Here is a 15,923-nt window from a genome sequence, read left to right on the forward strand (position 1 = left end):
AGCCGTCCTCTCCATCTCAACAGTCTCCACAATTTAGCTAGCACTAGGGTCTAGTACATAGTCCTCGGTATTGCGCACTTGTTCATCCTTGAACCTAGATCACCTTGAGCAGAACCCTGAAGGACTGGAGGTGAGGCACCGTGTAACCTTAACCGGTAACACTTTGGGTATGCCTAGAGATTTGTGACAAGCACAACTGAACACCAAGGGATGGATGTTGCCTAAACCCCAAACTCGGGCAATTGCCCGACAAGCGGTAGAACTTGCCATGGAAAGTTCACGCCTCGACACCCGCTTACAGGATATCGCCGAGAGCACATTCGAGTCCATTCTCACCGAGTAGAGCACAATTGGTTAGAAGATCCTCTCCCCACTTCACCCGGATAGTGAAAACACCAGTCAGACAAACCCCTCACCACACCTGACTGAGCCTGCTTATGACAGCTTCAGATGATATACGTACACCACTACGGCCTTCTCTTATCCCCAGTACAGTGGTAAACCCGATGTGGAGGCTTACGCTCGAGCCTTCCTCAACATCTGGAACATGAACCATTTGTCGCAAAGACTTCCGGAGGCCGAAGCTAACACCTCTAAAATCGCCAAGTTCGAGCTTACTCTCGACAGACGAGGAGCATGATGGTACTCACACTTTGATCTCTCAACTTTTACGAACTTTGATAAGCTTCGTACAAAGTTTCTTCGATTATTTCACTAGAGTGTCCCGCAACGAGAAATCATCAGTCAGTTCTCTTCTATCTGACAGTTGTCTTCTATCATTCGGTTCCAGAACCTGAGAAGCTAGCTTATGGAGACGCCTACCAAGGATGAGGCTAAAGAAACATTCCTTGACACCTTACGCCGACCCATGCAAATGATGTTAGGCATGCCCAACTTTACGGGCTAGACCGTGGATATGGTTATGGACCGAGTTCTTTGGTTGGAGCGAGAGGACACAGACGAAGGTATGTCCATGAGATCCTTACAACTAGCGCTACCACGAGACGATGAATATCGGTTCAAGCAGACCATTCAATGTACAATTTGTCTTAATTCCAAACATTCGGCGATCAACTGCAACATGCGTGCTCATGATCTATTTGCCATTCTCGAGCGCTCATCGTCAACCAATGCAAATACAACCTATTGAATCAGTCCTCAGCACCAATTCCGGCAAATCGAGCCCTAGTGGAACAACCAACAACCCAATGACCGATTTCGCCAGGACAAGCGTTATTGGAACACGGATCGTTATCGCCATAATGATCAACATGACCATCATAACCAAAACGATGACAAATATTGGGAGGATGACGATCAAGAGGAAGAGGACTATTAGCGGAACGATCGGTATAACGACCACAGAGGATGACATTACGTGAATCAGCGCTCCACCAATAATCGAGTCGGGCAAGCCGAACCATGATCGTATGGAGGCAATAGCCACCTGTGCCTCTAGTGACTCCGTGACGATAGTTTGGAGGACGATCGAAGTCGTTCCTAGAACACTAATCGTCACGATTTGGTGTCACCAACCACCAAAAGAGGTGAGTAAAGTGTACATTTTTTTATCTGCTAACAACCCGGCCATTACGCGACTCAGTGCCCACGACGCGATAAGGGCAAGGACTGGCCGTGAATACCATCATGGCCAAAGTCCAGCAAGTGACAACCCGTAGTAAGTCCAAAGCAGTCGTGTGGGAAGAGCAAGATGAGATACGGAAAGCTACAAACCGTGGACCAAAAAAACCAATGAGGTCAACATTAATCGCATGCGTCAGCATGCGGCAGTGGGGGAATAATCCTCCCACATAGAGGACACAACGCCGGGGGAAGATCCAGTATGGGAGGCCATCGCGGATTGCCAGATCACCTGACAATGAACAAGCTATTAATTCTAGCACACCATAGAGACCCAGATGTGTAACATAGACCGAGCCGAGATCCCGACCCATTTCGCCGAATCCAGTACAGGGTCGGCTGTGGTAGACCAGCATAATTCGGCTATAAAGGTTCTCCTTCAAGGGCAAGAAATATCAGGGTGCATAGTTGTAAAGAGTAACGTGCGAAAGCAAGTAGGAAGACCGAACAGAAGGAAGAAAAACTCAGGTTTAATGGAGAGCTTGAGCTTACGCAGTATACGCGGGAGAGACAGAGAGAGTGAGAGAGGAAAAACAAGAACTATATTCAACAGCAGTACAAAATCTCTATTCACCACACTCTATTCATATGTGTGTTCAATGAAAACTTTTATACAAGTCCTAGAAGGACTGACCGAAGTACTGACAGTACTTCAATGCTCATTAAGAGCTCCTACACTAACTCCCAAATATATTCCCGGTTTACGCACCGATCCGGCCCTACCTACGCACCGGTCTGCGTACCGGTTTACGCATTCGGCCTAACTGATCGGTCCCAACCGATCCGGTCCTCGGCTTCTTCAGCCGATCCGACCGATGTTGAGCTTGTCTCTCAACACTCCCCCTCAAGCTCAACTTGAGGCTCTTCGAGGTCTTTGGGCTCACAGCTCTAGTTCCTCCTGGCTTCACGTCTCGCTCGCGCTCCACGACCTGTTTGACTCCGCGCGCTTCGACCCTTCCAGTCGGCTTGTCTGCTCATGTGGCCCTTATCAGCTCTTCTGCTGTTGCGGTGTTGACGGTTCTCCTCCTGCCTTTTCTTCCGCTTGGGCCTCAGTTGATTCAGCGTGTTTGAATCAAACATCCGAACCGACTCGGCTACCTCCGATCGGTTTTCGCTCTCGTCCGAGTTGGTTGTCTCCAACTTGTCTTCGGTCTTCTCACCCTCGATGGTGTCATCTTCCCCATGCGTGGTTGGCTTTGGCTCTCTCCTTCGGCTGCTCCCCTTCTGTCCGCTTCCGGACTTTTCTGCGGGTCCGCTCTCGGCTTCTTCAGCCGATCCGAAGTCGTACTCGACAACCGACCCGGTGTCACGGTCTCCACTCCTTTCCTGCTGCCTTGCTTGGTCGTTCGGGACTGTTTCTCCCCCTCAAGTTCGGCACGTCGAGGTGACGCAATCTGAGCGCACCTGAGAATTGCCGCAACTTGTCCAGACCAAGAGGCTTGGTGAAGATGTCGACAGTCTGCCGATCCGTCGAAACGTACTGAAGTTCGACTTCACCGGAAAGAACACGCTCATGGACGAAATGGTAGTGCACCTCAATGTGCTTGGTCCGTGCGTGGAAAACGGGGTTTTTTGCGAGCTGGATGCTGCTGAGGTTGTCGTAGTAGATCGTCATCGGATCTGACACCTCCTCTTGCAGGTCCCTAAGTAGCCGTTTCAACCATATGGCTTCGCATGTCGCGACAGCCGCTCCTCGGTACTCAGCTTTGGTGCTCGACAGTGCAACTGTCGGCTGCTTCTTACTGCTCCATGCGATTGCGGCACTCCCGAGGGAGAGCGCATATCCGGACGTGGATCAGCGATCGGTAGCGTTGCCAGCCGAATCAGCATCGGTGTAGCCGACTAACTACGCGGCTGCACCGGTCCGATATAGCAGTCCCCGGTCCTTAGTGTCGTTGACATACCGAAGTATGCGTTGCGCACACTGGAGGTGCTCCTTGGTAGGTCGCGCCATGAACTGACTGATCACTCCGACCGGATAACTGAGGTCGGGTCGGGTGATGGTCAAGTATATGAGGCTTCCGACAATTTGTCGGAACCTCGTCGGGTCGCATACCTTTCCCGTATCGGGACGAAGCTTGATGGTTCTGTCCAGAGGAGTCGAGACGGACTTACAGTCGGCCATCCCGAATTTGAAGAGCATACTCAGCACGTAATGACGTTGGCTGATCAATATGCCTTCGGGGGTACGGATCACTTCGATCCCGAGGAAGTAATGAAGGTCCCCCAGATCCTTCATGTCGAACGATGCCGCAAGCTGGAGCTTCACGAGGTCGATTTCACCTAGGTCGGCGTTGGTGATGACCAAGTCATCAACATATAGTAAAATACTAACCGGTCCTAGTCGACCTTTCCGGATGAACAGGGAAGAGTCCTATTTTGACGTGACGAAGCCCATCCGACGCAGTCGTTGCGTGATCTTCGCGTTCCAGGCACGCGGGGCTTGCTTTAGTCCGTAAAGGGACTTCTTCAGTCGGCATACTGCCGAGGAGTTCGTTCCAGAGTGAAATCCGGGGGGTTGTACCATGTACACCTGTTCCTCAAGGTCACCTTGCAGGAACGCATTCTTTACATCCATCTGATGTAAGTGCCACCCCTTCACCGTAGCTACTGCGAGCAAAACACAGACGATCGTCATTTTCGCGACCGGCGCAAACGTCTCATCGTAGTCGATGCCGGTGTTTCTGCACGTAACCTTTTGGCACTAACCGGGCCTTGTATCAGTTGACCGAGCCGTCGGTGTTGTACTTGACCTTGTACACCCACCTATATCCGATCGGCTTCACACCCTTTGGTGCGTCAAACAGATCCCAGGTCTCATTTTCTGCCAATGCGTGCATCTCTTCCTCCATCGCGGCGTGCCAATTCGCGTCCTTCTCCGCTTCTGTGTAGCTCTCCGGCTCACGCACTTCCGCTATACGGGTCATGTAGGCATAGTGATGCGCCATGTACTCGTTGTATCCGAACCGTAAAACAGGATTCATCTGGCAGGTAGATTGACGTAATCTCACATTAGCCGATGTCGAGGCCTTCTCGGTCGACGTGGACTTCACCTTTAAAGACCCGTTACCAGTTCCCTCGGAGTCGGACTCACGTCGGTCTGACTCGTTCCTATCCATGCCAGAATCCGACACGTTCTTCTTCCCTTTCTCTTTGCGCGTAAGCCGTCTACTCGGCTTCCTGCGCGGGGAATGCACAGCTGAGTCTCCACTACTCGCCGGCTCTTCATTGGACTGATCGTACCGACTCACTCGTCCAATCGGTCCAGTTAAACGGAGTGAAATCGGACTCTCTTCGTGGGTCTCGATTTCAGGCTCATCCGAAGGCATCTCGGCCTCGCTGAACTCATAGTCAGAACTCGGATTGGAGTTAGGGTTCGGAGTTGGGGGCTGGTACCAGGACGCGGACTCGTCAACCAGAACGTCGCGGCTAACACGCGCTTGTTTGGTGCGATAGTTATAGCACTTATAACCCTTCTACTCGTCCGAGTAACCGACCAAGATGCATTTCTCGGCCTTTGTGTCCAGCTTCCTCCTTTTCTCCTTCAGTACATGCACATACGCAATGCTACCGAACACCCTCAAGTGTCGCAAGTTCGGCTTCGTTCCGAAATATAGCTCATGCGCCGAAACTTTGTCTCCGATCTGGTTCTGGATGTATACCGCGGTCCTTACCGCCTCGGCCTAGTAGAACTTGGGCAAGCTCTTCTCCTCCAGCATTGCCCATGCCACTTCCACAACTGACCTATTCTTCCTCTCGGCCACGCCGTTCTGCTCTGGCGTGTATCTACAACTGAATTCGCGCCGAATTCCCATTTGTTGTAGATAACCGTTGAATTGACCAGAAAAGTACTCTTTCCCGCCATCCGACCGCAGGCACTTGATCTTTCGGCCCGTTTCCGTTTCCACGAACCCTTTCAGGTCCCGGAAACAGTCGGAGACTTCGCTCTTCCTCTCAATGAGGTAGATCCACGTGTGCCGCGTGTGGTCGTCGATGAAGGAGATGAAATATCGGCTCCCGCCAAGACTAACGTTTTGTGCCGGCCCCCATACATCGGAGTGTATAAGGTTGAGCTTGTTCCGGCTCCGGTTTTGCTTGTTGGGGAAAGGAAGTCGGTGTTGCTTCCCGAGTTGGTAGGCTTCACAAATTTGTGCCTTTCGGCCACTAAATTTGGGCAATCCGAACACCACTTGTTTCGATTGCAGGTCTTGAAGTTCGACTCGGATTGCCACAAGTCGATGTCCGACTCGGATTTTTGTCCCTTCGCGAACATTGCAGTGCCGCCGTCAGTGGAATCGAGGATGAACATCTTTCCATCTTTGCGCCCTTGCGCAATCACATGGCCTTCTTCCTCAATGAAGCACCCAAGGTGTGTAAATGGAACCTCCATCCCTTGGTCGAAGATCTGTCCGACCGAGACCAAGTTCTTCGTGATTGTCGGAACGTGCAGTACGTTCATGAGTTTCCCTTTCTGCTCGACATGGCTAAGGAAAACTTCTCCGACATTCGCGATCGGATGCGAAGTGTCGTCTCCAGTTGCAACTACTCCAGGTTGTATCGGTTTTTCAAGGTACGAGAACCACTCCTTATGGCTCGTCATGTGGTTTGACGCGCCGGAGTCTACGTACCACACCTCGTCTGATCTCGGGGTGGTCCATTTCATTGAGTTTTCTTTGTGTCTCGTCACGAAGGAAGACCCTTCTCCGGCTCTCCCGGAGTCTTCGGCGTAGTGCGATCGCTGCCGATTTCCCTTGTCCATATGTCCGGAGCCGTTTCCGGAACCGGTTCTCTCCGAATCGGCGCGCTTCTTCCAGCACTCACTTTCCCTGTGGCCTCTCTTGCCATAGTACCAGCACTCCGCGATGGCCTTCCCTTGCCGGTTCCGATCGCTTCGACTCCCCCTGTTTCTGGAGGGTCCGGAGTTGCTGTCGGCATCACTTCGGTGCCTCCTTCCTTGATCTCGTCGGCCGCCTCCATTGCGCGCCAACTCGCCTTTTCCTCCACGTCCACGGGGCCTATCTCCCTTCGTGTACAACATTCTACTATCGGTGTGCGTGCTTGTAGACGCACCTGCGTGGTTCTCCTCTACCAGGAGCATTAACTGTAAGTCAAAAAAGGACGACGTATTCTCCAGGGTACACACAGCCGTTCGGAACGCTCCGAACTTCGACGCCAAACCTCCGAGACAGATCTGGACCATCTTGCTCTCCTCGATGTTCACATCTATGGAGGTGAGGGAGTCACAGATATCCTTGATCTTCGAGGTATAGTCCACCACCGACAAGTCGCGTTGTCATAGGTTGCTCAACTCTTGTCAGAGCTGAAGCTTCCTGGTTGTGGTGCTTGCGGCGAAAATCTTCTTCAGATTTTCCCACGCACCCTTCGGCATCTTTGCATCCCGAACATAGCTCAATAGTTGTTCGCCCACACACGATGTGAAGCAGTATAATACCCTGCTCGCCGATTGCTCCCACGACGGGAAGTCTCTGTGTGTCGATTCGGGTTCCGCGTCATTAGCTCCTTCGACATAACTCTAGTAGCCGTGCCCGAGCAGGTAGTGGTGCATCTTGTAGGACCATGATGCTTAGTTGGTTCTTTCGAGTTTCTCTGTTGGAAGCGAGCTCATCATGCCTCTATCCATCGTTCTTCTTGTTCTTCTTTGTCAAGCTGTGTCGGCTGTAGAGAGGTTCTCAACCCTCGCGCTCTGATACCATGTAAAGAGTAACGTGCGAAAGCAAGTAGGAAGACCGAACAGAAGGAAGAAAAACTCAGGTTTAATGGAGAGCTTGAGCTTACGCAGTATACGCGGGAGAGACAGAGAGAGTGAGAGAGGAAAAACAAGAACTATATTCAACAGCAGTACAAAATCTCTATTCACCACACTCTATTCATATGTGTGTTCAATGAACACTTTTATACAAGTCCTAGAAGGACTGACCGAAGTACTGACAGTACTTCAATGCTCATTAAGAGCTCCTACACTAACTCCCAAATATATTCCTCACGGAATATCTTTCCTAACGGCCTCCCGGTTTATGCACCGATCCGGCCCTACCTACGCACCGGTCTGCGTACCGGTTTACGCATTCGGCCTAACCTATCGGTCCCAACCGATCCGGTCCTCGGCTTCTTCAGTTGATCCGGCCGATGTTGAGCTTGTCTCTCAACAATAGTCGATAGCGGGTCGGGAGTGAATTTCATTAGCAAGGCCACCTGCAATCGCCTCTACATTACATAGTGGGAATATGCCCATTCTTGCTCCGCATGGTGGATACATAATCCGTCCAACCACTAGGGCTACTCCGCAAGTTAAAAATCGTAGTAGGAGGTCATACATTCGAGATAGTAGATATCGTAATAGCCCTTGATGCCCTCGGCCCGTACCCCCTCTTGTTAGTGTTATTCCTTGGAGCTGGACAAGCCCTAACACAAGGTGTCCCGCTAGGACACTTCACCTAAGGGTGATGCAAGTGGGGTAAGCGTAGACCGTGATACAAATGTATTCCTAACCGGCTACTAATCGGCGTGGTTAATGATCATAATATATGTGTAAGATAAATTCTATTAAGCACAAAATGACAATTAACTAAAGCTTCAAAGATTAAACAAGATGTAGAACAACAACACTTTCATTAATAAACTGCTATCTGATTACAATCTAATTGGGTCCTTTTATAGGTCACCAGCTCTAGGTACGAACCGGTGCCAACCAGCAACCGGCCACGAACTGGTTCGGATCCGGATCGGCATACCGATTCCGGGTCCGTTCGTTCTTTCTCAAAATATAATAATTATAGAGAGTTCTAAACTAATTATCCCTTTCCCATTTTGGACTTTATCCGGTTTTTAAGTCTTTACCTGTCAACACATGGCATGCCCATGGGACAGTACCTTGTACGCCGAATCCCACGGTTCACCCTTCACTCTTCCTCCAAAATGACAGTCTAGAATACTCTGGTCCAAGGGTTCTAAAGCCTCATCGGTTAGCTGCAACCTCGTCGGCTGTTGCTCCCGCTCCTACTGTTGTTGTTGCTCCGACTCCTCTGGTCTCTCCGGTTCCACTGGTCTCGAGGCTTCTGGTTTTGGTTCTGTTAGTTTGGGCTCCTCCTTCTCAAGGATGCCGGTGTGTAGATTTTCATCCTACTGCTCTTCGAACCATACCTTCTTTTTTTCTAATAAGGCCCGAAGTCCCGCTATGGCCACCTCCGATTTCTTTGCATCCTCCCGTAATTGGGTGTTGCCATCTTTTGTCCGGATGTGCTGAGCTACCTCCGTAGCGAGTTTCTCTTCAAGAGTTTTTACTGCCTTCCAGCCGTTAGCCCGTATCTCCTTTTCTCTGTCTGAGGATTGGCGTAGTTCCTCTTGAAGGCGGTCAATTTCTGATTCCGCTAGTTGCAAGACCCTTTATCCTTTTGAGGCAATGGCGGTTTGCACCTCTATTTCTTCTTTTGGGGCGTCGATGACGTGGTTCGGTGGCGGGGTTGCGTGTTGCACCGTAATCGCGTGAGCTTCCAACTCCGCGATGCGTGCATTGGCTTTTTGCATTTCGGCTTGGATCAGTTTAACCTTCTTCCAGACATTCTTATTTTTTATGGCCATCTCCTTGGCGCCCGTGCTGACCTTTGCTAGTTCCCGATGGACTTCGACTAGGGCCGTGTTTAAGGGGGGTATCTCCATCCCCACTCGGCGTACCCCGGTGTTCCGCTGTTTGCTGACCCTGGCTAGTCGGTCCTCATCGTCGCTCTCCATTGTTTGTGTTAGGGCGCGCTCGATCATCTAGCGTTCCGCATGCTCTTCGACCATTCGTTGGGCGGCTTTTACCTGTTGCGTTGCTAGGAACTCCATGAGCTCAAAAGAAGTACCGAATTGCAAGAGGGCGCTGAACTCGTGGGCCGTATCCGGGATATCCGGATATGCCAAAACCTCGCTTTCCGCCGTCAATACGGCTTTCCCTCGTTGGGACTGGCTCGTAATAATCGACCGTGGCTCCCGGATGATTTTGAAGGTGGTATTGGTTTCCGCTACAGCGGAGCCATCACCTTCGGTTGGTGTCTCTGTCGCCATGGGGGCATTTTTTACTAACCCCCACTATCTTTCCTATCCAATCTACGTCGTTATGGTCTGGGGCTTTCCCGCCGTGTTTCGGTGTCTGGCTCTGGGGCTGCTTCCATGGAACGTGTCAGTTGTTCCTCTTACGCTGTCCGTGTGTCCGGCTGGTCGGTAGGGGGTGTTGTCCTTGGGTCTGGCTGGGCAGGTTGGGGTTCCTCTTCCCACTCTAGGGCCGATAACTCCGCTAACCTGCGTTTCGCGGATCGGGGCGGGGGTGTGGGTCAGCTAGGCTGCAGTGCCGGCAGGCCGCGGGGTGGAAATAGTACCGCATCGTTGTCATCTCTGGTGATCGGGCCTGAGGTTCCTCTTCTTCGATTGTGCCCCGAATTGGCGTCGCGCTGGATTCCTCGTTTGTGCCCGTGTTTCTAGCTTGTGTGATTTGGTGAAATAGCTCCTCCTGGCTTTCAAACACGTTCGCGTTCGCAAGTGGAAGGATCGCGCATAAATGGAAGGATAAGGGAAATTTTAGGGGTTTTTCAATGATTTTACAAAACACATTGATACCAGTATCATACATGTTCAAACATACTATGAAAAAGGTTAAAAATCCACTATTTTCGTGATTTAGAAGTAACTAAAAAAAGACGAATTTCAAAAAGATACATTCTCAATTTATATCACAAACTTTACAAGCAATGTTATTTTATAAGAAACGATTTTTTAGAAATCATAAGAATTCAAAACACATGCTTTTATATTACTCGATTTGTTACAAGCGGAATGTAGTTACACTTAATAGCCAAATATACATTCATGATCACTCCTTTACGGAGAATCACTACTATAACTAATATACAATGACGATTCCTCCTCATCATCCTCGAATGTACCTATCACTGCATTATCTTCGTCATAAACCAAATGGTTTGACTCTAGATTATATGTAGTAGATCTTGTTTGCCTTTGACTCGAGCCACCTTGTAGACCTGGTAATTTTTCTTTTATTATATCTATTGTTGACTTCCTTAATCGTCCGGCTTTTGTAAGTGTGAAGTCGTACACGATGATATCCACATCGGAGATATCAAGGGTCGAGGTGTTACGAATGTTTCGCTTCCTCTTCCTACCTCCCCTTCTTGTTGGGCATTCAATCATCTCCAATGTATACTTACCTGTAAAAGCATTTGCACTTCTAGTGTTGTACCAATGAACATTTATAGACTTGATCGTGTTTTCTATTTCATGCATTAGCACTTCTAGAATTTTACCAACCCAAAATTGGTGGCCATGTGAGTTCTCATCAACCGGCGTTGTAATCAACATCCCCGCGGTGAGCTCTTGCAAATTTCCTTGCCATCTAGCTTCGGCTGCTTTGGTCATCCTTGGTCCCACATAAATGTCTCTTTGTTGTGGATGGACGAAGTTGTCATTAATCGCATTTACTAGTTGCTCCGGAGTTCTATTTACGCGATCATGTTGCAGCGACCATGTGAATGGCGTTTCCAAATTCCAATTATCAACAGATACACAATTGTCTATAATTTCTTTCTGATCACTATAAAATACATCCCACCATGACGTGTCTTGTTGTGTGACATATTTCTTGGCGGCCTCAATATGCTTTCTTTTTTCTTCTAAGGCTTGGAGCCATGACCGTTTTTGTTCTGATACCAAGTCACTTTGCAACTGTCCTTTCTTCTCAATTGGCATTTGCTTAGCTCCATGGACAATTGTACTCGGCGTACAAAGTAATAACTGGCAACCACCTTCAGGTTCCCATGTTGTAGAAGATGAATATTGTTTAGCATACAAAAGTGTAGAACCACTTATTCCATTTTTCTTTATCATAAAAATGTGATTGAAACTTATATTGTTTAATTGAGCAAGCACTTTAACATTCTCACCACCCCCATCTAATATATATCTCTTAAAGTCATATACCTCCGTCAAGTGTAACACTTTTGGGCGTGGTGTATAAGCATCACAAATGACATCAAATAGTTTTGGTAAAGTGAAAGCATCAGGCCAAGACAACTGTCTGGAGAATGTGCTAAACATCTGATCTATATGGTCATGTGTGTGGCCAACCAAAAAGAAATTGACTTTCACTTTCCTAAACAATTCTAGGTTGACCAACATACTTAGATAGCCAAATACAGTTGAATTTGTGTTCTCTCTAGCAGTATTGTCCAATTGAATGTATAGAATAGGGGGGAAAGGTTGGCCCCAAGACATCAAAACTCGGTGAATCACTGTAACTGTTAGGTTAGGGTCATTGTGAACGTTGGGGTAAGTAATGAAGACGTGAGGTCGAACAGACCTATTATAAGCCAAGCATCCCACCAAGTGCATTTAAACAAGGCACTCATCATTGACATCTTTGGGGAGCCTCCGCATATGCGGCAAGCATGTCTTCTTCTGGTCCATGCCATCTATCATTAAGCACATGTATTGTTCGGGCCTCTTCAAACACTTCTCTCTATGATGCATCGCCTTCTTTCGTTCTAAGGATTGTGCCTCACGATGCTCTTGTAGTAACTTCTTACTCGTATCCTTTTCCATTGATGTCTTTGCACCTTTAGCCAAACTTTTAAGATTTGCACAAATGGAGCAATACCCCATACGTACTTTACGAGGAATAATAACATTTGAAAACCGAGCTCTCCATAATCTTGTGAATTGGCTATAGATGATAGACTTATTACGTGAGCCCAGCATATCAGATCGATAGACATCATAAACTTCCCGACGTGTATAATTATCAGAAAGATGCATCCTACCTGTAGTGGTCATTACTTCACAATTTAACTGAAAGTAAGTTTTCATCCAGCCAATAGCATGTCTTCCAATTGCACCTTTCATACTTGGAACCTCTTTACAATTGAGCATCTGATCCCCGCTAAGTAGACGTTGTTGTACTCTATGTAGCCGCATGTTACTAACACATAACGCAATTTTGAATGCAACTCTACATATCTGTTGCGCATGGAAGATATAATACTCGAATGATACTTTGATCCCCGTACATTTGTCAGATACTAGTTGCATATGTGGCCCGAGGTAAGTGTCTTGCTCATCACCGGTCATCGAAAAATAGTATCGCCTTAATTCTCGCAACTTTGATTTTCCAATCATAGACATACAACCACGGGAACAACATATTTTTTTGACATCAAATCCAATCTGTTTATCTGATGTCACCAAGCTAAATCTAGCTAGAAGAATTCTTCGTGGGATTCTTCTAATATGCATAGGGCTCCCAGATTTCTCTTCCTGCATAGAGGTTGGTGTAACCTTGTTACAGTCTAATTCTCTGTTGTGACCATCGCCAATGTTATTCAATGTTTCCTGGGCACTACCTTCATTCTCGGTATCTTTATTAATATCGTATTCTTCAATAGAGAACTCTTCACATGTGTCATTATTTACGTTCCCTATAGATGAGCTGAGACAATATTCTTCGATAGAATATGGTGAGTCGGTCGACAGACAATATTCTTCAATCGAATATGGTGACTCTGTTGACAAACAATACTCTTTAGTAGAAAACGATGGGTCTGATGACAAACAATATTCTTCAATCGAGAACGGTGAATCTTCACTCATGGCTTAAGGTCTAGATAGGGCTCTCTTAGTTATGTGCTTAGGGTAAGGAAAAAAACTAATAAGCTCCTCTCTAAACATATACTCCTCTCTAAACATAAACTTCTCTCTAAACAAAAGCCAAATCAATAGAATGTCTATATTATGTAATATTCTATTAATACAATACATCAAAAAATTATTTTTAATAAAGTAATTGTACTTAAAATATCAATTATTATATAAACTAGATCTATATGAAGTTAAATCAAGTAAAATATAAAACTAATCATTAACAAGCCATGAATATGTTGGATTAATGTTAAAATCATTGGCTAATTAATGGCACCCATTTTGATATAGAAGGTCTCACTCATTGGTTCTTTAATGCTCACCATTTTAAATATTAGACTTATCAATCATTGGTTAATTCATGGCAACATCTTTAATACATAGCATTTGAGAGTCATAAAAATTGTTGGTTTTAGTAATCAATCATTGGTACATTCATGAACCTCTATCATTGTCTCCTTCATAACCTTTGAAGTCATTGCAGGTTGTTATGACTATAAAAGATTGATCAATATGTTAGTTTGACTTTGTAATCATTAATACAATCATAAGTTACTCTAGTTAATGTGACTATGGTTACCAACTAACTATCCTCAAAGTTACCAACCTTGGTTAAGGTGACTATGGTTACTTTAACCAATGTGGTCAATCCCTATAAATAGGAAGACCTCGTCATATTTCACTCACAAGAGCGTACAGAGCACACAGAACGTAGAGAGCACACAAAGCACACAGAGCACAAAGCACCAAAGCGCGATCTCCGCCTCCACTTCCACACGATCAACCATGTCTTCAAAGAGAATCGAGCACGAGGACTGCAGGTAGGCCTCTGACACTGTGGACATTTGTGTAAATATGTTTCGTTGCTCAAGAACTCGATACGGCGTATCGAGTTCCTGTTTAAAACCTACACTTTAAACACGAACTCGATACGGCGTATCGAGTTCATGTTTAAAACCTAAACATTAAACAGGAACTCGATACACCGTATCGAGTTCGTGTTTAAATTCCAAACTTTAAACGGGAACTCGATACGGCGTATCGAGTTCATGTTTAAAACCTAAACTTTAAACAGGAACTCGATACGGCGTATCGAGTTCTTGTTTAAAATCCAAACTTTAAACACGAACTCGATACGCCGTATCGAGTTCGTGTTTAAAGTGTAGGTTTTAAACAGGAACTCGAAACGGCGTATCGAGTTCGTGTTTAAAGTTTAGGTTTTAAAGACGAACTCGATACCTCGTATTGAGTTCCTGTTTAAAAAGCAAGAAAGCTGAGGAACTCGATACGGCGTACCGAGTTCCCGTTTAAAGTTTAGGATTTAAACAGGAACTCGATACGCCGTATCGAGTTCCTGTATAAAAGAAGGCTCTGAGAGAGAAAAATTGTGTTTTTGGGGTAACAAATAATTATGCTGTGGAAAAGATATCAAATTGTCTGGCAAAATCAGTTTTTTTTATGTTGACTTTCCTTACTTTTAAAAAAAAACATGCTCTAATTATAGGTGTTTTATGACCTACTTTAGCTTAAAATAGTAGAAAATGATCCACAAATTGCCTTTACGATAGCAAATTCTCCTCAATATAGGTTTGGAATCTATATAAGTCATACCTACTATTTAAAAGAATATATAACCCTGTTTACTTATTATGATATATATTTTCTAGGTTGAATAGCCCTGCCTATAATAGATTTTTGAATATAGGACTGCTAGTGAGAACTGTTCTTCATGTTAATATACAACCTTAATCTATGTGACCACCTAACTTATGTTTTTGCATATACTTTCTTAAATAGGTCGTTTGAGAACCTGTCGGACCGACCCGTGAAGAAAATAAAGCTTCGCATACAAGGTTCTCCAATCGAAGCCCAGGCCAAGGTAGCTCCTGAGACCATGAAGAGAGGAAAAAAGTTTCTCTTTAACGAAGAGACAAAATCTCAGCCACATAGTGATGTTAGCCAAAAGAAACTTGTCGCCGCTACTGGAGGTGAAGACCTTCCTGGCCGAGATCTAACGGACAAGGAATGGTGTATGCAATATGTCGACTCAAAGAAAAAAGTCGTATTGTATACAGCAAAGAAGAAGGGTGAGGGGAAGCTAGGAAAGGAAACCCCATTTATGTATGGCCGTATTCTACGATTTGACTACGAAGATGCAGATTCGGCCAACATACTGGTAATGATAGAGTGCTCCAAGGGGGTACGTAAAGTGTTCCTTTCAGAAGACCTTTTAGTAAAGGAATCTTGTGGGCCAGAAGCGTTCAAAAAAAATCTTGAAAGCTCACAAAACCTTATTGTTACCTTGAGGCCTTATATAGAAGGCCATGTAACTCTAAGAGATGAAGTGCCCTCCCCATTGAAGGCCACAAAAAGGGTATCCAAAGTCCAGTCAAGACCACCAAAGAAGAAGACAACCAAAATGTCGGATACGGATTCAACAAGTGAAAACGAAGAGGAGGATAATAAGGGGACGCCAGGAGCTGAGCTAGCCTCGGGTGTTTTGTCATCCGAGCAGAATAAGATAAGGAGAGAGTTAATGCAACGGAAACTGGTCAGGAAAGGGCAAGTGTTTAATTTGC

The sequence above is a fragment of the Azolla caroliniana genome, unplaced genomic scaffold (genome assembly GCF_043228905.1).
Source record: "Azolla caroliniana isolate FFs.n. ecotype wild unplaced genomic scaffold, voAzoCaro1.0.p SCAF_6, whole genome shotgun sequence".
NCBI lineage: Eukaryota > Viridiplantae > Streptophyta > Polypodiopsida > Salviniales > Salviniaceae > Azolla > Azolla caroliniana.